Genomic DNA, 15,239 nt, shown 5'->3' with positions numbered 1-15,239 from the left:
ATTAATGAGAAGAAAATCAACCATGTTTGTCATAACAGGAGTCAAGCCTGATAAAATCAGAGCAGACAAAGAAAACTTTAGTTTGCAGAACTTGTGGGACAGATTGGGTAGATTGCTAAGGGAAGATGTGCAAGGGATGATGCCCACTGCAGAGGTTAGGAAACATGTGGTCGCTGTGGTTTGTAACAGCTGAGGGATGTAGTACCACATGTTTTACCAGGCTGTGCAACAACTGCAAGAAATGCAGAATGGTTTGCAGTGTGTGGTTTATTTGAGTTGTATTTACCATCTATTGTCATGTAATTCCAGAGTACTTTTACAATCCAATGCAAGTGTTTAGTAATTTCAAATAGTATAAGCAATTCAATGTAAGTATAAGTTTTATTTTATGTATATATATGTATAAATATATGTACATTACTTTGTAATGAGATACTGTGTTTGTTCAACATTTGCATGTGTTTTCTATGATAGGTTATGTGACTCTTCCAGAAGCCTGAAATCTGATCTACCTTTGATGGATTTCATCCTAAATCTGAGTTTTGTGTTTGGTCAGGTGGATGGATATTTCCTAAAAAAATATTAGAAAAAGTAACATTAGTTATCCTGTTGCCTCTGTAACTGGTCCAACTTTGGGATGATAATCTTTTGTGAATATACTCATACTTATTTAATATCTTGTCTATGTGGATAATATTTACTTAAACACGATAGGTATGGCATGCATTAAAGGCTTTATACACTAATAGTCCCCCCCATAAGCCTTTGCAGTGAAAAACACTTAAGAACTTATTTTACTGGGATTGCCAGCAAGAAAGGATACATGCACTTTATCCCCATCCCTTTTAAGAATAACTGAAGAGATTAATCCACCATTCTCCTCTAGTCTTCCAAACAGGATGGTGGTTTCAGACCCTGGTTTCAATGGTCAGGACTAGAGGAAATGCTTTTCCTTTGGGCATTGTAGGGCCCTCTTGAGGACTGGATGTTGAGTTGGAAATAGTTTGCTAATCCCAACAGATTCATCAGCAGATTTATTGAACCATTTTCTGTCTGAGAAAAATGTTGATGTCTCTTAGCCTTAAAAAAAAAAGAAAAAAGAAAATAATAGCTGAAAAAGAATTTGTCTAACCTGGGGAAGAGCTGGCATTTTGCTTGAGGTGATATTATGCTGCATTTTTCACTCTGTGTTCTCCAATATGGTTGTAGGTACGGGTGGGTTCTCATGTATGGAAATAAGATTTACAGCCCTTTAAGAAACTAAGAGTTCTGTTATAAAACATTGTAAGTTGGAACCATGTCAGATTTGGATTTATGTTTGGACAAACACCACTCAAATACATATTACTCAGAACTTGGACACACCTTCCCACCCCATCCCATCCCACCCATCCCATCCCATCCCCCCCCCCCCCCCCCCCCCCGTAGAAGACAGGCATGTTTATTTCTTCAGTTTTAAGGATTTATGGCTAAGAAAGCCCTTTGGAAGTAAATTTTGAGCACCCTTCAAATTCTGCAGGGGTGTACTGATTCTGGCTGGGATGGAGTTAACTTTCCCCATTGTAGACCTTGTAATGCTGTGCTTTGTATTGGTAGCTAGAAAGGTGTTGATAACACACTGGTGTTCCAGCTTCTGCTCAGCAGTGCTCACATAGCGTCAACCCTGTCTCTCCAAACTGTCCTCCCTCCAAAGGCCAGTAGGCTGTGGGATGGGCAAGAGGTGGGGAGGGGATAGAGCCAGAGCTGACCCAAACTGACCAAAGGAATATTCCATAGCATATGACATCATGCTCAGTAATAAAAGCCACATTTGTCTTCCAGAGCAACCAGTACACTTGCTGAAACCCTGCTTACTAGGAAGTGGTGGGGCATCACCTGCTGATGGGAAATAGAGATTAAAATCTAATTGTTTTCCTTTGCTTCTGTTCTTCAGGTCTTTGCTTTTTATTTATTAAACTGCTTTTATCTCAAACCAGAAGTTCTTTTTCACCGTATTTTCTCTCCCTCTGTCCTGAAGAGGAAAGGGAGTGATAAGGCAGCATTGCAGGCACCTAGTAATCAGCCATGGTCAACCTACCACAATGGTTAAACATAGATCCAGTAAGTACATGCTAAAAAGACAGAAAATTATGCCCTTAATGTCATATCTCACCACAGTCAGGATATTAGAGAAAAGAGGACAATGCTTTCCTTTCTTGGCCCCCACAAAACTCCTGATCTCCCTCTGGGAATCACAGAAAGCAGAACTTTATATTTTTCAAGTTACTTATGAGACAAAACTATTTCTAAAACATAACTTCATCTCCTCCCTACTCTCAAGGCAGAATCCCAGGCCAAAACACCTTTTCTCTTTTAGCAGCTTGGTTATATAGGATAACTGAACTTCTCTCTAGTCCTACATTCTCATGTGGGATTCTCTTTATGCACAACTTAGTTTTTACAGTCCTTTAGGACTTCTACACATCTTGTGCATTTTTAAGTACTTTAAGTCACTGCTAAGAGGAAATGTGTCTAAGCCTAAGTCACCTCTACAATGACTTGGAGTTGAAAAGCTGTTATAAATGTGATAAAGCCTCATGTAAAAATTGACCCTCATAGTCATTCTAGGACAATTTTTACCTTTCCTAGATATCTGAGTAGTTCAGTAAGCATCATTTAGAGGGAGGAGATCCCTTATGTAAAACAAATGCATGGCAGATCAATCATTAGGTAAGGATTAACATTTACCTTTGAATTGTGTAAGCATATAGTTTATCTTCTGTTCAAATGCAGCTAGGCCAATTGAAGGAAATAAACCTTTCACACAGCTTTTCAGCTTGCCGTATTAATCATCTCTTAATCCCATAACAGAGGCTCTCAAATTCATCTTCACAGTTCTATTTTGTTTCTTATATATAAATTTAGTATTCGTCATATACTCAGGGGTGTTTGGAAATGATCCCCAAAATGATGCCACAACAGCTTTCTAATGTACTCATCCTCTTTGTGGCCTTAGGGCTGTCAAGTTCTTAACTTTCAGAGCCACCTAAGTAGAGTTGTTGCTAGTTCATGTAAGTGCTGTGAATTGTTGTGTCCCATGAAAAGATGAACAGTGGACCAAACCTTCAAAATTCATCATAAGTGTCAGTCTACACAGCAAAGAGGAACATCACAGAGATATCCAGGCTTGCACAGAGCAGTCTCATTCAGTCAGTGCTAGAGGGCTGCACATATCTCTGTGGAATTACATCCAAGGAAATTAGTTTGGCTGAGAAATGACATGCCACGGCCAAGGCAGAGTATCACATTAGAACAACTATGCCATTTCCTCTTAGTGACAATGTGTTTTTAGAGTTAGCTTAGATGTCTTCATATAGTTTTGTGTTGCAGTACTTAAACATATCCTCTAATAAAAGGCTTCATAAATAATACCTTTGCTTTATATAACTATTTTTCAGGTGCTAACATGTCATCTTTGGATATCTTACATTTTAGCAGTAGCATCTGCAAAGCCCTGAAGGCAAATGAGATTACGAATATAGATATTAACACTCATGATGATTCAGGTGTTATATTTCTTAAAGGCTTCATGCAAGTGGTAGTCTCTGTCAAGCTACATTGTGCTGTTAGGCATGGATGATGGATTGGCTTAAAATATCTCTGTATTATAAAATGTAGACATCTGTGGAGTTTGCATAAGTATACAGGGAACATGCTGTAGGAAGGTTTTCATGAGGAGAAAAAACCTGCAACAGTTTTCTTGATATTCTTGTGATTTTTTTGTTATTCCTTTGAAAATAGCACCCTTTGTATCATTAGTACTAATAGTACCTTTGAAAAACAGAATCCTGAATTGTCCCTGTGAGTTTGAAAACATAGGAGTAGATTTTAAAGAAAATCCACTGAAATTAATCCTCTAGACAAGAGTGACAGTCTCCCTTTCAGACCTTGTGTGTACACGTTGCAGAACAGCTGTGTATTGGTGATATTTGAAGGAGTCCACTAGCTATTTTGTAGTGGATTGTGCTGCATATGAAAAACAGTAGAAACAGGTTAATTTCACTGAGGTCCAGGTACAAATCCCATTGAAATAAAAGAAACTTCAATACTTGCTGTATATATTATTTTATTGTGTTCATGTGTTTCTTGAGCAAAATCTAATACAGAAATACCTCGCATTTAATTTATTTTGAATATTATAGAGCTCTTTGCAACACGGACTGTGTATTCAGGAAACAAGAAAACAAGTACAGCTGTCAGTATGAAGATGCTACAAAAGAAAATAAAATTTCTTCTACTTCATTGTAGTCTATACCTAAAAATTCAAACAACCTTTCTGCTTTTATGTCTTCCCTCTCCTTTTTCCTTACCTCTGAATACTACTCCAGCTTTAAATCTTTGCAGGGCTTGCTCTGGAGATACAATTTTGTCACTAGCAATGCTTTTTGTGCACATCCTGCTAACAAAGAAATGCTTTGATCCACACAGATGGCAACAGGCTTTATTCTTGTCTTCTGTAAATCCAATAAATTCCAAGTCTGCAAGTAGTCATAAATTAAAGGCACATTTTAGTGTTTACATAGGGAAGCTGTTGTGTTTAGAGAATGAGATTAACCAGAGTGGTCAGAGAAAACTCTGAATAACAAATTCCATGCTCCCAGTAAAGGCCTAGATCTTTATGACATGAAAATCATGGTCTGCCCAAAACAGGGCTGTATTTCTCAGAAGAGAAGGAATAATAATGCACTTTTTTTTTTATAAATATCATATACCTATCAGCTCTAAATTATCCTAGGGAGCTATTCTCTCTAAGAGTTCTTATTTTCCTTTGTTCATAGTATTCAAAATTTATAAATGCAACAAAGTAACCCAAAATATTTTATTGTATAAAGAAAGAAGATGTCAATACATGGTTCAGGACTCTAACCTTTCAGGTTTCCAGGACTTTTACTCTACTGAAAGAAAGAGAACTTACTGCAAAACTAAGGAACAGATTTCAGCAGCACAGAACATCACACAGATTTAAGGATAATATGGGGTGGTGGGGAATATTAGATTGAAACCAGTATCTAACATCCTGTCTCTGGAAGCGGAGGATATAGGATCTGGATCTGAAAGGAAGCAAAGCTTTGCTTGTTTTGTAAACTCTTCTGTGTTGAGTCAAGCTAATTCAATGCTTTCAGTTGCATGGATTTAATATCCTCAGGATACTGAGTCATCTCATGGACCTCTGGGATCTCACTACAAGAAGAGATGGCGCAACACAAGCAGGTCATAAGAGTGTGTATTTCCCATAATGTGTTCTTAGTGTGCCTTGAACATGCCATATAAGAAAGACATCTTGTTGCAGCACCAAGATGAACGTTCAAAGCAGATATGTGTACATACTCAAAGGCTCACTCTTCCTCTTCTGTCCTTCCTAAAGGTTATATAACAAGTTCTGTTAAATGAATTTGGAATACCTTATGTTATTTAAGATGTTTTCTGATTCAACAGTATCAACAAAACTGGATTATTTTCTCTTCTTTAGCAGATGTCCCTAATTAATTTGTAATGGTTAGCTGCCAGATGGAATATTCTGTCCAGGAATTCCTCATAATGAATCCAAATAGTTGCTGTACTAATAGACCCACTTTAAACATTTGTTCCTGGTTTTGAACATGCCCACTAAACCTGCTGGTCATGCAGAAAATTTGTGTAAAAAAGTGGACAGGGTAATTTGAATTGTTGAACTTAATTACTGTTATTTTATTAATGAAAAGGAATCATTCTACCATAATTTTCAGAAATAATGGTAAAAAGTTGACTGGTAAATAGCCAATGTGCTAATTAATTATAGACTATTTCTGTGAAGAATTTTTTTTTTTTTGCCTAATATTGCCTATCTGTCAGGATTTGATAATGTTCTGCCTTGGAAAGAAGTGGTCATCTATTTCTCTTGGTAACAATTGTGGATAATCACTTGTACCTAGTGATAGCAAGCCTAGAGAAAGGAATTTTTTTTTCAATAGGAAGGCACAATTAATTGAGACAAAAAAGTGTTTCAGTGCTGATTCAACCTGATCACAGAAAAATAACACTTGAAAGATGTATAAAATTGCATAGTGCTCAGCCTTTGGAGAAGCCAAGGAAAGGTGGTGTTAATCTGAGTTGTTTTCAGTTTTTCAAATAAAACTGAATCTCCTCAAAAGATGTAAGCTTGGGTTATGTACTCTACATTTCTTAGCAATTAGGAAAAATCAGCTGCTTACAGCACCTTAGCATGTCTGACACTGGTTCCTGGTTCCACAGTTAGCTTGATTGCACTTCTGGCAACCTGACACAGTCAAGTGCAAACAGATGTTCCACAGCAGTGGAAGCCTGTTCAAAACTGCTTGGCCTCATCACTGAGAGGTTCTGCCCAACCTAATTAGCTATGATGAGAAAAAAATCATTATTTTATTAGTGTCAGATGTTGTTCATTAGTTTATAAAGGCTTTGGATTTGAAAGAATAAATTGATTGCCATCAGAAGTGCACAAGGTGTAGAAAAGTGCTTTATGAGAATCTGATCCATAAAATTACATTGCCTGGAATGGGAAATGCTATGGGCCAGATGTGCAGCCACAGCTAAATACTCTTAATGTTAAGTGTACTGTTCTGTGTTTAGCTTCTGAGCCCCCACTTAAGACAAAACCCATAACATGAGAATGTTTCAAGCAATCATTTAGATTATAAATCAACCTGTAAATAAGTTGCTGTCATTTTTTTCTATATACTTTTGTTTTCTAATAATTAAGAAGTAAGACAATTCTAAGTGCACAAGAAAGAGACATCTTGATTACATTAACATAATTGTTTTCCTTTTTTGGTATATTTTAACTATAAGTAACTAAGATATTTTGTGTTGATGGGACTGCTTGTCTCCAGCTCTACTTCGGGGTATAAACCTTGGCAGGCTCTGCCCCTTACTGTCTTAGACAATAGTACTCATATATAAAAGAATTATAGGATGGAAGGAAAAAGCTGTCTTGAAGCAAGTCCTGATTGTCACCAACCTTTTCATCCATATTTGCCATCCACTCCACAGGATGCTATAATGCATTAGGTTTATGTGGTCCTCTCTCAGCTTGCCCCATCAGCCTGTTCAGATCCTCAAATTCCGTCAAACACTGACCCTCCTCCAAACTTCTAGAGCTAGGCTAATGAAGTTGTTACTGATTACTTTCCTAGTATGCAGCTGAGGAACACTAGTGACACATCAGTACTGACTGTTTAAATACTGGATAAATACAGAAAAAAATATTGTCAACTTCTGAAGGCAGTGCCTATAAACACAGGAGAAGAGATGTCAGATAAACACTGACAAACGGGTGGTGATGTAGGCATCAATGCAAAGGAGAATTTTAAAAAGGAATGTAAAGAGGAACAAGAAAGTAGCTTTGTGCATATTTTCAGAGATCCCAAGCTCGTCTTACTGTGCTGAATGAGGGTAAGAATTGATTTCTAAGGTTAAAGGAGACAAGATAAGAGGAAGGTATGGGTAATTGTGATCCTGACATAAGCTTTTTTTATTGTTATATAAATAGATGACTTTAATAGAAAAAGGAGAGGGAGCAGATAGAAGGACACAGAGATGTGAGAAGTTCAGAGCAATAGACTAAGGAAATCATCTTTGAATTAGAATTTTGTTACTTTCCTTTTGAACAGCACAGGACTTTTTGTCATGGACAAACAGGTCACTGAGATGATTAAAAATGGCATTTTTTCCCAAAGTGTATCCTCTGGGTATATGTCCCTCGATTCCATGAGATCACTTATAAGGTCCTACTAACATCTTCATAAATATTCTGCCTGATACTCCCTCCCAAAAAAGGGTTGTCTTTATAGAACACTGTTAGCTTGATCACACTTCTTCTAGACCTCTTCTTAAGTAAACCATATGATCACAGGATTAACCCTACAAAGGGGGTTGCCATCCCAGTGTCTTTAACAACAAGAATTTTGTAGCAGAATTATTAGTTTCCTAATCCCCTTTGGGATACACAATATATATTGTACACCAAACATTTGATTTTTTATAAAAATATTTTGTCATCAAATATTACAGTCATCTCCAACAATTTGTCATTAATTTAGCTTTTTTCACTCAATGAACCTTCCTGTCTTCCTAACAGGGTTCCATGTTGTTACTGGGAGAAGTCAATGTATTTGAAGTCTTACTTTGTTCTATGGGGAAGCTTTCCTAAGAAAATAGTATCTCATGTGAGACACCTTCTACAAACCATTTTCTGAGCCATAATTTTTACAAGACTAATGTTAAAACCATTACATCTTATAGTGAAAATCAAATCATCCATCCACTCAAAGTATCAAAATTAGCAGTAACCTGTGTCTCACTGAGTAACTTCCCAGCCAGCAGCACAATCAAGCTGAAGCAATATTTTGCTTTTCTTCTAGAGATATGCTGTGTGTGACTTGAAGAATATGACAAGTATATGATCAAAGGTGTTTTATTATCAGACATCACCACCGGGATATTGCAAGAGATATCCATCAGTCTGGTCCACATAATTAGTCTTCAAAGCATTTCCAAAGGGCAAAATCTAATAATCAGGTGATTGACATTTGGTATTATGTCTGCTGCAAAGAAAGATAACTAAATACTAGAAATACCATTTGTTAATGTTGTGTGTCCACTGTTTTCTTATTTCTTATGCTTTTATTATTCTATACTGTGTTCTACCATTTCTACCTTGTCAGAAGTAAACATGGAGATAAAAAATGCAATTAAATACACTTATGCAACATTAGGTTGAATACAGTGAAGTCTTTTAAAGCTGTTAGATGTTCTAATGCCTGTTTCTCCAGCAATTACTGTGATTAGACTCTGCTTTAATGAGACTTATGTGACAGATTAATTAAAAAAATGTATTTCTGTATCATGTAATCCTCATTTCATCAGCACTTTAATGCTGACAGAAATTGAACCCTTCAAAGTACCGTTAAGACTGAGTATGAGAAAGAACTACTAGTAAAATGTTAAATTTTGATAAGGATAATATTTTGGTTGAAATCCATGTGCAACGTGAAATCCATTGTTGCAAAATTGAAAACCTTCTTGAACATTTTTCCACTCACACTTAAAGAAAAAAAGGGAAAATCCCAGAAGATATTAATTTAGCACTGTTAGCTGCCACAGTGGCCAATTCTAATTACTTTTCCCTGATACTTAGTTTTTCTCTAATTTTCCTGTTCAGCTGAAACCAGCAGCTAGATTGCTTTAAAAATCAATTAATAAGCAGCCAGCCAATGTTTTTTTTCATATAAACTCTGTCATTTCAACTTTTGACTAAACTGAACAGAATGAAACTGTGATTTTGTAGAATTCAGGATAAAAATAGCCCAATTTATCCAAATTCTAAGTGTCTGAGACTGGTTGAATAATAGATCTTGTTATAATGAGTCAAGTTTCATTGTTGTAAGTTGTTCTAAAGAAATAATAGATACAGTGTCTGAATTAAGAAGAATTTAGGAGTTACATGCACTTTAGGTATGCAGAAGACAAAAAGAGCTAAAAGCAGGGAGAATATGTACCCATTGCTACATGATCAATTCGATATATAGAAAGGGCAAGAAGGAGGATTTGGGAAACCAGAAGCTGGTCAGCCTTACCTCAATACAAGAAAGGTAATAGAGGGACAGACAGGTAATGGGGACTAGCCATCATACAGTTATGAAGGGGAATTCATGCCTGACTGATCTGACAGACTTCTGTGATGAGTGGCTTGGTGGATGAGGGCAGGACAGTGGAAGTTGTTTATCTCAACTTTAGCAACGCTTTTGACCCTGTGTCCATTAACATCCCTATAAAAAAAATGGTAAAATACAAGCTAGGTAAAAGGTCAGTGAGATAGGCTGAAAACTGACTGAACTGCTAGGATCATAGGATTGTTATCAGCAGTGACTGAAAACACTGACTAATGGTGCACCCCAGGGATCAATACTGGGACAAATTGTTTTCAGCACATTGGACAGAGCCTTGGGTGGCATGGTTTAGTGCTAGGTGTCCCTGCCCATGGCAGGGGGTTTGCATTTGATGATCTTAAGGTCCTTTCCAACTCTAACTATTCTATGGTTCTATGATTCTAGGATTCTATGATTCATGTCTATCATATCATGATGGGACAGAGTGTACTCTCAGCAGATTTGCAGATAGCACAAATCTAGGAGTAGTGGCTAATTCAACAGTGGGTCATGGTGCCCTCCAGAGAGACTTGGGCAGGCTGGAGAAATGGACCAACAGTAACCCCATTCAGTTCAACAAGCTCAAGTGCTAAGTTCTGCTCCCTCAGAGGGAGTACAGACTGGGGCTAATAAGCTAGAAACAGCTCTAACAGGCAAATAATTTGGTGTCCTTGTGGGCAACAAACAGACCATGAGCCAGCAATGTGCCCTTGCAAGAGAAAATGCCAAAAGCCTCATGGCCCACATTAGGATGAGTGTTGACAGCAGATCAAGGGAGGTGATCCTTCCCCTCTAGTCAGCACTGGTAAGGCCACATCTGAATCCAATGCCGAGTTCCCCAGTACAAGAAAGATATGGACCTACTTGAGAGAATGTGATGCAGAGCGATGAAGATGAGTAAGGGATTGGAGCATCTGACAAGAGGAGATGCTGAGATTGCTGGGAGTGGTCAGCCTTGGGAAGAGAAGGCTCAAAGGTATATTATCCATGTATACTAATATGAGAGGATGGAATGAAGAAGAGTGAGCCACTGACTACTCTCAGTGGTGCCCACTGATGGGGTTAGACCTAATGGACACATTAAAACATATGAAATTCCATCCAAAGGCAGGAAAAGACTTTTTTACTATGCAGATGGCCCCAAAGAGGTTATGGAGCCTACATCCCTAGAGATATTCAAAACTGGACTGGACACAGTCCTTGGACAACCTGCTCTAGCTGACCCTGACTGAGCAGGGGGATTAGACTTGATGAACTCCAGATATTCTTTCCAACCTCAACCATTCTGTAATTCTATGATTTTCTCATTCTATATGTCAGGCTCATCTTAATCATTGAGTTATTTTCAACACTGTTTAAAATTCTTTGAAAAATATCTTCTGGTATTATGACTGATGTGGGAAGTTTAAAACTGGAGAAATGTTCTGGCAGCAACCTTCATTTGCTTGTTTATAGTAGCTAGTATTTTGTTTATTTTCTCTATTTCTCTTTAATTCCCAGCTTGGTAAAAAAAAAAATATTGCAATTTAGTGTATTTAGATTTGAAAAAATTACTAAGATTTCCTTTGACTCTGATATGCCTGTAGAAATATTGGAAAAAGTGGTTAAAATACATCTACTAGGACTACATGAATAGGTTTTAAATGCTAAAGATATGTTTATTTAAAGTTGTTTATATTTCCTTATTTTGCAGAAAGGATTTATTCAACCTGTGGATATGCACAGCCTTGATTCAAACCATGCAACACCATGTTCTCTGGATGAATGGTGAATTCAAGTACAGAAAGTTGAAAAAAGAAGAATATGCATGTCTGCGTATATATCTATCTGTGTGCATGTGTATGCTTCACAACAAGAAATGAGAAACTGAAGATCACATGTGTTTAATGCCTACTAATATTTGTAAATATTTAAGGTTACATTTTGCAGCACAACAGGAAGTTACATCTAGGCCAGTGACCAGGAATGATTCAACTTTTTGTTTAAAATAAGCAGTGAGAAAGTTGAAATATGACCCTTTTCACACAATAAAAAACTAAAAATAAGATACAGGGGAAAAATATGATGATAGCAGTACTTGAAAGGTTGGTTTATGGTCTGAGCAACCTACAAATACACGTGTGATACAAACAAGTTGATTTACTCATTACTGGTGAAATTCTATACCATAACTATAAACCCAAATAGCATAATTAATGATTTTTGCTGTTTGGTGCACATGAAGAATAAAAAGATCAGAAAATAATCTGATAACCAGTGCCAACAAACCTACAGTAATATCACTGCAAATAACCAAAACATGTCTTATGCTGGAGAGCAAAAAAGTCCTATTCTTAACATATATGGGAACTTCTTCAAAGGAACAATAACGTGTTCTACCAATAACCTTACTCTACTAATACCATTAGCTCATAATCTAACATGAAATTCATATGCAGTTACATTTCACTTAGTTACCCCCTTTGGGTGAAGTAATTTGTATTTCACTAAGCCATACCAGTGTACAGTTAAACTGATTTTTCAGAGACTCATGCTATGTAGACTTGAAAACACAACTTGGACAATTTTTGCTGAAACTGCTGAAAACATATTTTGTTCTCATTTGGATTTCTGCTGAGCTTTCAGACACTGGCTTTTGTTATGCCTTCATTACTAAAATAAAAAAACCCAAACAATTTTAATATTTTTTTTCCTCTCTCCAAGGTATTTGCACACAGTAAACTTTCAATCTCCTTCTGAAAAACTGGGCAGACTGAGCTTTTTATTACCCTTCCCATTATGCTTTTTTTTTTAGTATTTGGATTGTTTTTATGTCTGCACCTTCCCTAAATCAGCTCTTAAAGTACAGGCTAAAGCTAGAAAAGTACCTCAGCAATCCAATATGTGCAGATGTAAAATACACTTTATTTATGCTATGGAGGAGTGCATAATAAAGTCATATTTTCCGTGAAAGTGTACTTTCAGGAATTAGGCAGCAGGTTATAATTGTTTTAATCCTAAATTTGGTCTGGTATATATGTAATGGTATCTCTCAGAGATGAGCATCAGTAATAGTCAAAGCCTGTCTGTCACACAAAAAGTCTTGGCAGAATAATCACTTTAGCTAAATGGTCTCCACCTGCTTTCTGAAATTAAATCACAATAAAACCAGAAGTCCAGTGTAACTAACCTAAATCCTGTACAGTATGAAACATTACATTTGGCAAAAAGTGAGAACCAGAGAAGATAATGGCTGGGACTAAAAAAGGAGGTGTAACAGCAGAGTCTTTACAGAACTAAAGCTTACAGGGAATGCTGTGGATCTGTGAAGCTTTGATGTCTGTTTGGAATTGTCTGGATAACGGGGATCCTCAAAAGAAAGAGATTTTCTTGACTCCTGAAAGACAAAAACTACCAGGTGGGAGGTCACTTTTTTTTTTTTTTTTACAAAATATCCAATAGGTATTTGAACCAGTTTTTCCAGGAAACAGAAAATATTCCTGTAAATGTAGCTTTGCTACGTCTAAACCCAGGACACGTGTATCAACTGGCAAGAACTCACCCATCAACCCATCCCAAATATTGCTCCTCAGAACCTATGAAATGCAGGCAAAGTTGTTTACATAGAATCCCAACCCGTCCCACTGAAATAATGCTGAGTGTTCCACCTAACAGGAACCTTCTTTCTCACCAGTCATGAAACTGCTGGCTCATCTCCACTGCTTTCTGCTTTTTTACATTGTGTCTGGTGGAGAGAGCAGGGGGAACTCCAGAAAAATATGTTATTTTTTTCTTTCAAGTTGAAATTTATAGTTGGATAATTTCATATAATAATTTATTCTAACATATGTCATCATTAATGGAGACAAGCCAAAGGATTTCACAATGATGCTTAATATATCCTTCCCTTCTGTGTTGCAGAGAAAGACCACCTAATGCAGAGTTGCAGACAATAAATGAAGGAACTTTCGGGATAGCCAGCTCTTCTCCCTGCAGTTCATATTCCATTGCTCCAGAGGCTATTGTCTTGGCAGTTCACTGGTTTAGAGACCCTTAGTACTGTAGTTCATCTGTGGTAACTAAGGGTCTGACTCAGCAGCGCTTTTCAATTCTGGTGTTGTTTTGTGGCTTGCTGACTCCTAAGTCATACCTGGAGGTTTTCTAGTTTTCTTTTACTACAAACAGGACATCAAAACATGGCTTAAGTCTTGGGTGATTCCTCCCTTTCCTACCTTTTTTGCTGCTTGCTTAGGAGTACTTATTGTCTTGTGCCTTTAATCAGCTCTAGGAGTCTGCAAGAACTTTTTTCTGAACTTGGTCCCCATGTGGTGTGAGAAAATCCTGAATTTGCTAACCAGTGTCTTAAATTTGGTATTACTGTAACACAAAATATGAAACCTCCACAAGGTAGTTATTTATAAGGGAAAACCTCAAATCTCCTGGGAAAAGGAGCCTGAAATTAAAGGTTTGAAACAAACCAGTACCCTGCCAGTTGTGCTCTTGTAAGGACACATCCATTTCTTCAGCCTTGCTGTTGCTTTCCAGCAACTTCCTGTAGCTTCCTTGGTTTCCACAAACTGCACACAGCTCCTTCTGGGTCTCCTGCTTTCTTTTGGTTCTGAGTCTTGACTTTGGAACTACTTCTTGCATCAGAAAGGCTCCTTGCTCCTTTCAGGAGCAAAACTGTTATCTCAGTGCTTCATGCTCCCATTCTACTCTGTGTTCTTGGATGCTCTATACTGCTGCCCAAGGCTTCTCTGCACTTGGATATGTTCAGCTGCTTCCAGGAGAACACACTCCTGTTCCTTCCTTTCTAGAGGAGGAGGCACCAAAAGCATGGCAGACAGGTCAGGGAGCCTCTCTCTTGCCCAGCCACAGTTCTGTTCCAAAACTCACAATTTACATTTACGTGATACAGGTTTACATCGGTTGTCACACTCATGATTGGGTAAAGTTTCAGTCCCCCTGAAAACAGGGTGGGAGAACAATGTCAGTAGATTCTAATACATATTGCTAAAGATTAATATAAATGGCTGCACAGACATAAAGGGACACAGTCATAAGGTCCAGAGTGCAAAGTAAACAAGAGGAGTAAGGGTTAATATTAACTCAGATGAGAAACTTTTTCCTGAGGCAGGATAGACAGCTATTAGCTTCATTTGATTATGTGCTTCATTCTCTTTTTTTTTTTTTTTTTTTACTTAAGAAGTCAAATCCGGTCACCCAATTGGTACAGGTGCAGCAGAGAAGGAAGGGGTTACACTGCTTTAGTAAGGGAAGAATGGGTTATAGAACAGCAGGATGAACTGCAAATAGTTTGGAGGCCTAACAGAGTTATCCAAATGTATTTAATAAAAGCAAGGAATTAGTGATCTAGATTAGTCCATTTAATTTCAGCTCCAACACAAACAAACCTACGGAAACAAAAAACACCCCACAAGTATTTTCTAAGCAAATAGAACACAGCAGGGAGATAAGTACCAATCAAGATGGTATTCTCCAAGCATGCTACTTTTAAAAGAAATTATTCCCCTACTTTGACTAGATAGCAACTTT

The 15,239-nt window shown here is 37.4% G+C and overlaps 1 long non-coding RNA gene across 2 annotated transcripts; it reads right to left on the bottom strand.

Annotated features, from left to right (window-relative positions):
• Nucleotides 1–511: 511 nt before the first annotated feature.
• LOC133220893 (uncharacterized) lies at nt 512–14,752 on the bottom strand. 2 transcript variants are annotated; one of them, XR_009727802.1, is made up of 4 exons: nt 14,162–14,750; nt 6,231–6,392; nt 4,350–4,517; nt 512–571 (listed from the first exon to the last, which is right to left on the bottom strand). It is a non-coding gene; the product is annotated as an uncharacterized LOC133220893 (long non-coding RNA). The 2 variants fall into 2 exon arrangements; XR_009727801.1 differs by lacking the exon at nt 512–571 and adding an exon at nt 1,134–1,269 and having other exon boundaries at nt 14,162–14,752.
• Between the last annotated feature and the right edge of the window lie 487 nt (nt 14,753–15,239).

The sequence above is a fragment of the Neopsephotus bourkii genome, unplaced genomic scaffold (assembly GCF_033783945.1).
Source record: "Neopsephotus bourkii isolate Nb327-2 ecotype Australia unplaced genomic scaffold, CSIRO-AGI_Nbou_v1 NB_1493, whole genome shotgun sequence".
NCBI classification, from domain to species: domain Eukaryota; kingdom Metazoa; phylum Chordata; class Aves; order Psittaciformes; family Psittacidae; genus Neopsephotus; species Neopsephotus bourkii.
Note: the sequence above shows the minus strand (reverse complement) of the source record. Positions and strands in the feature narration are given on the sequence as shown.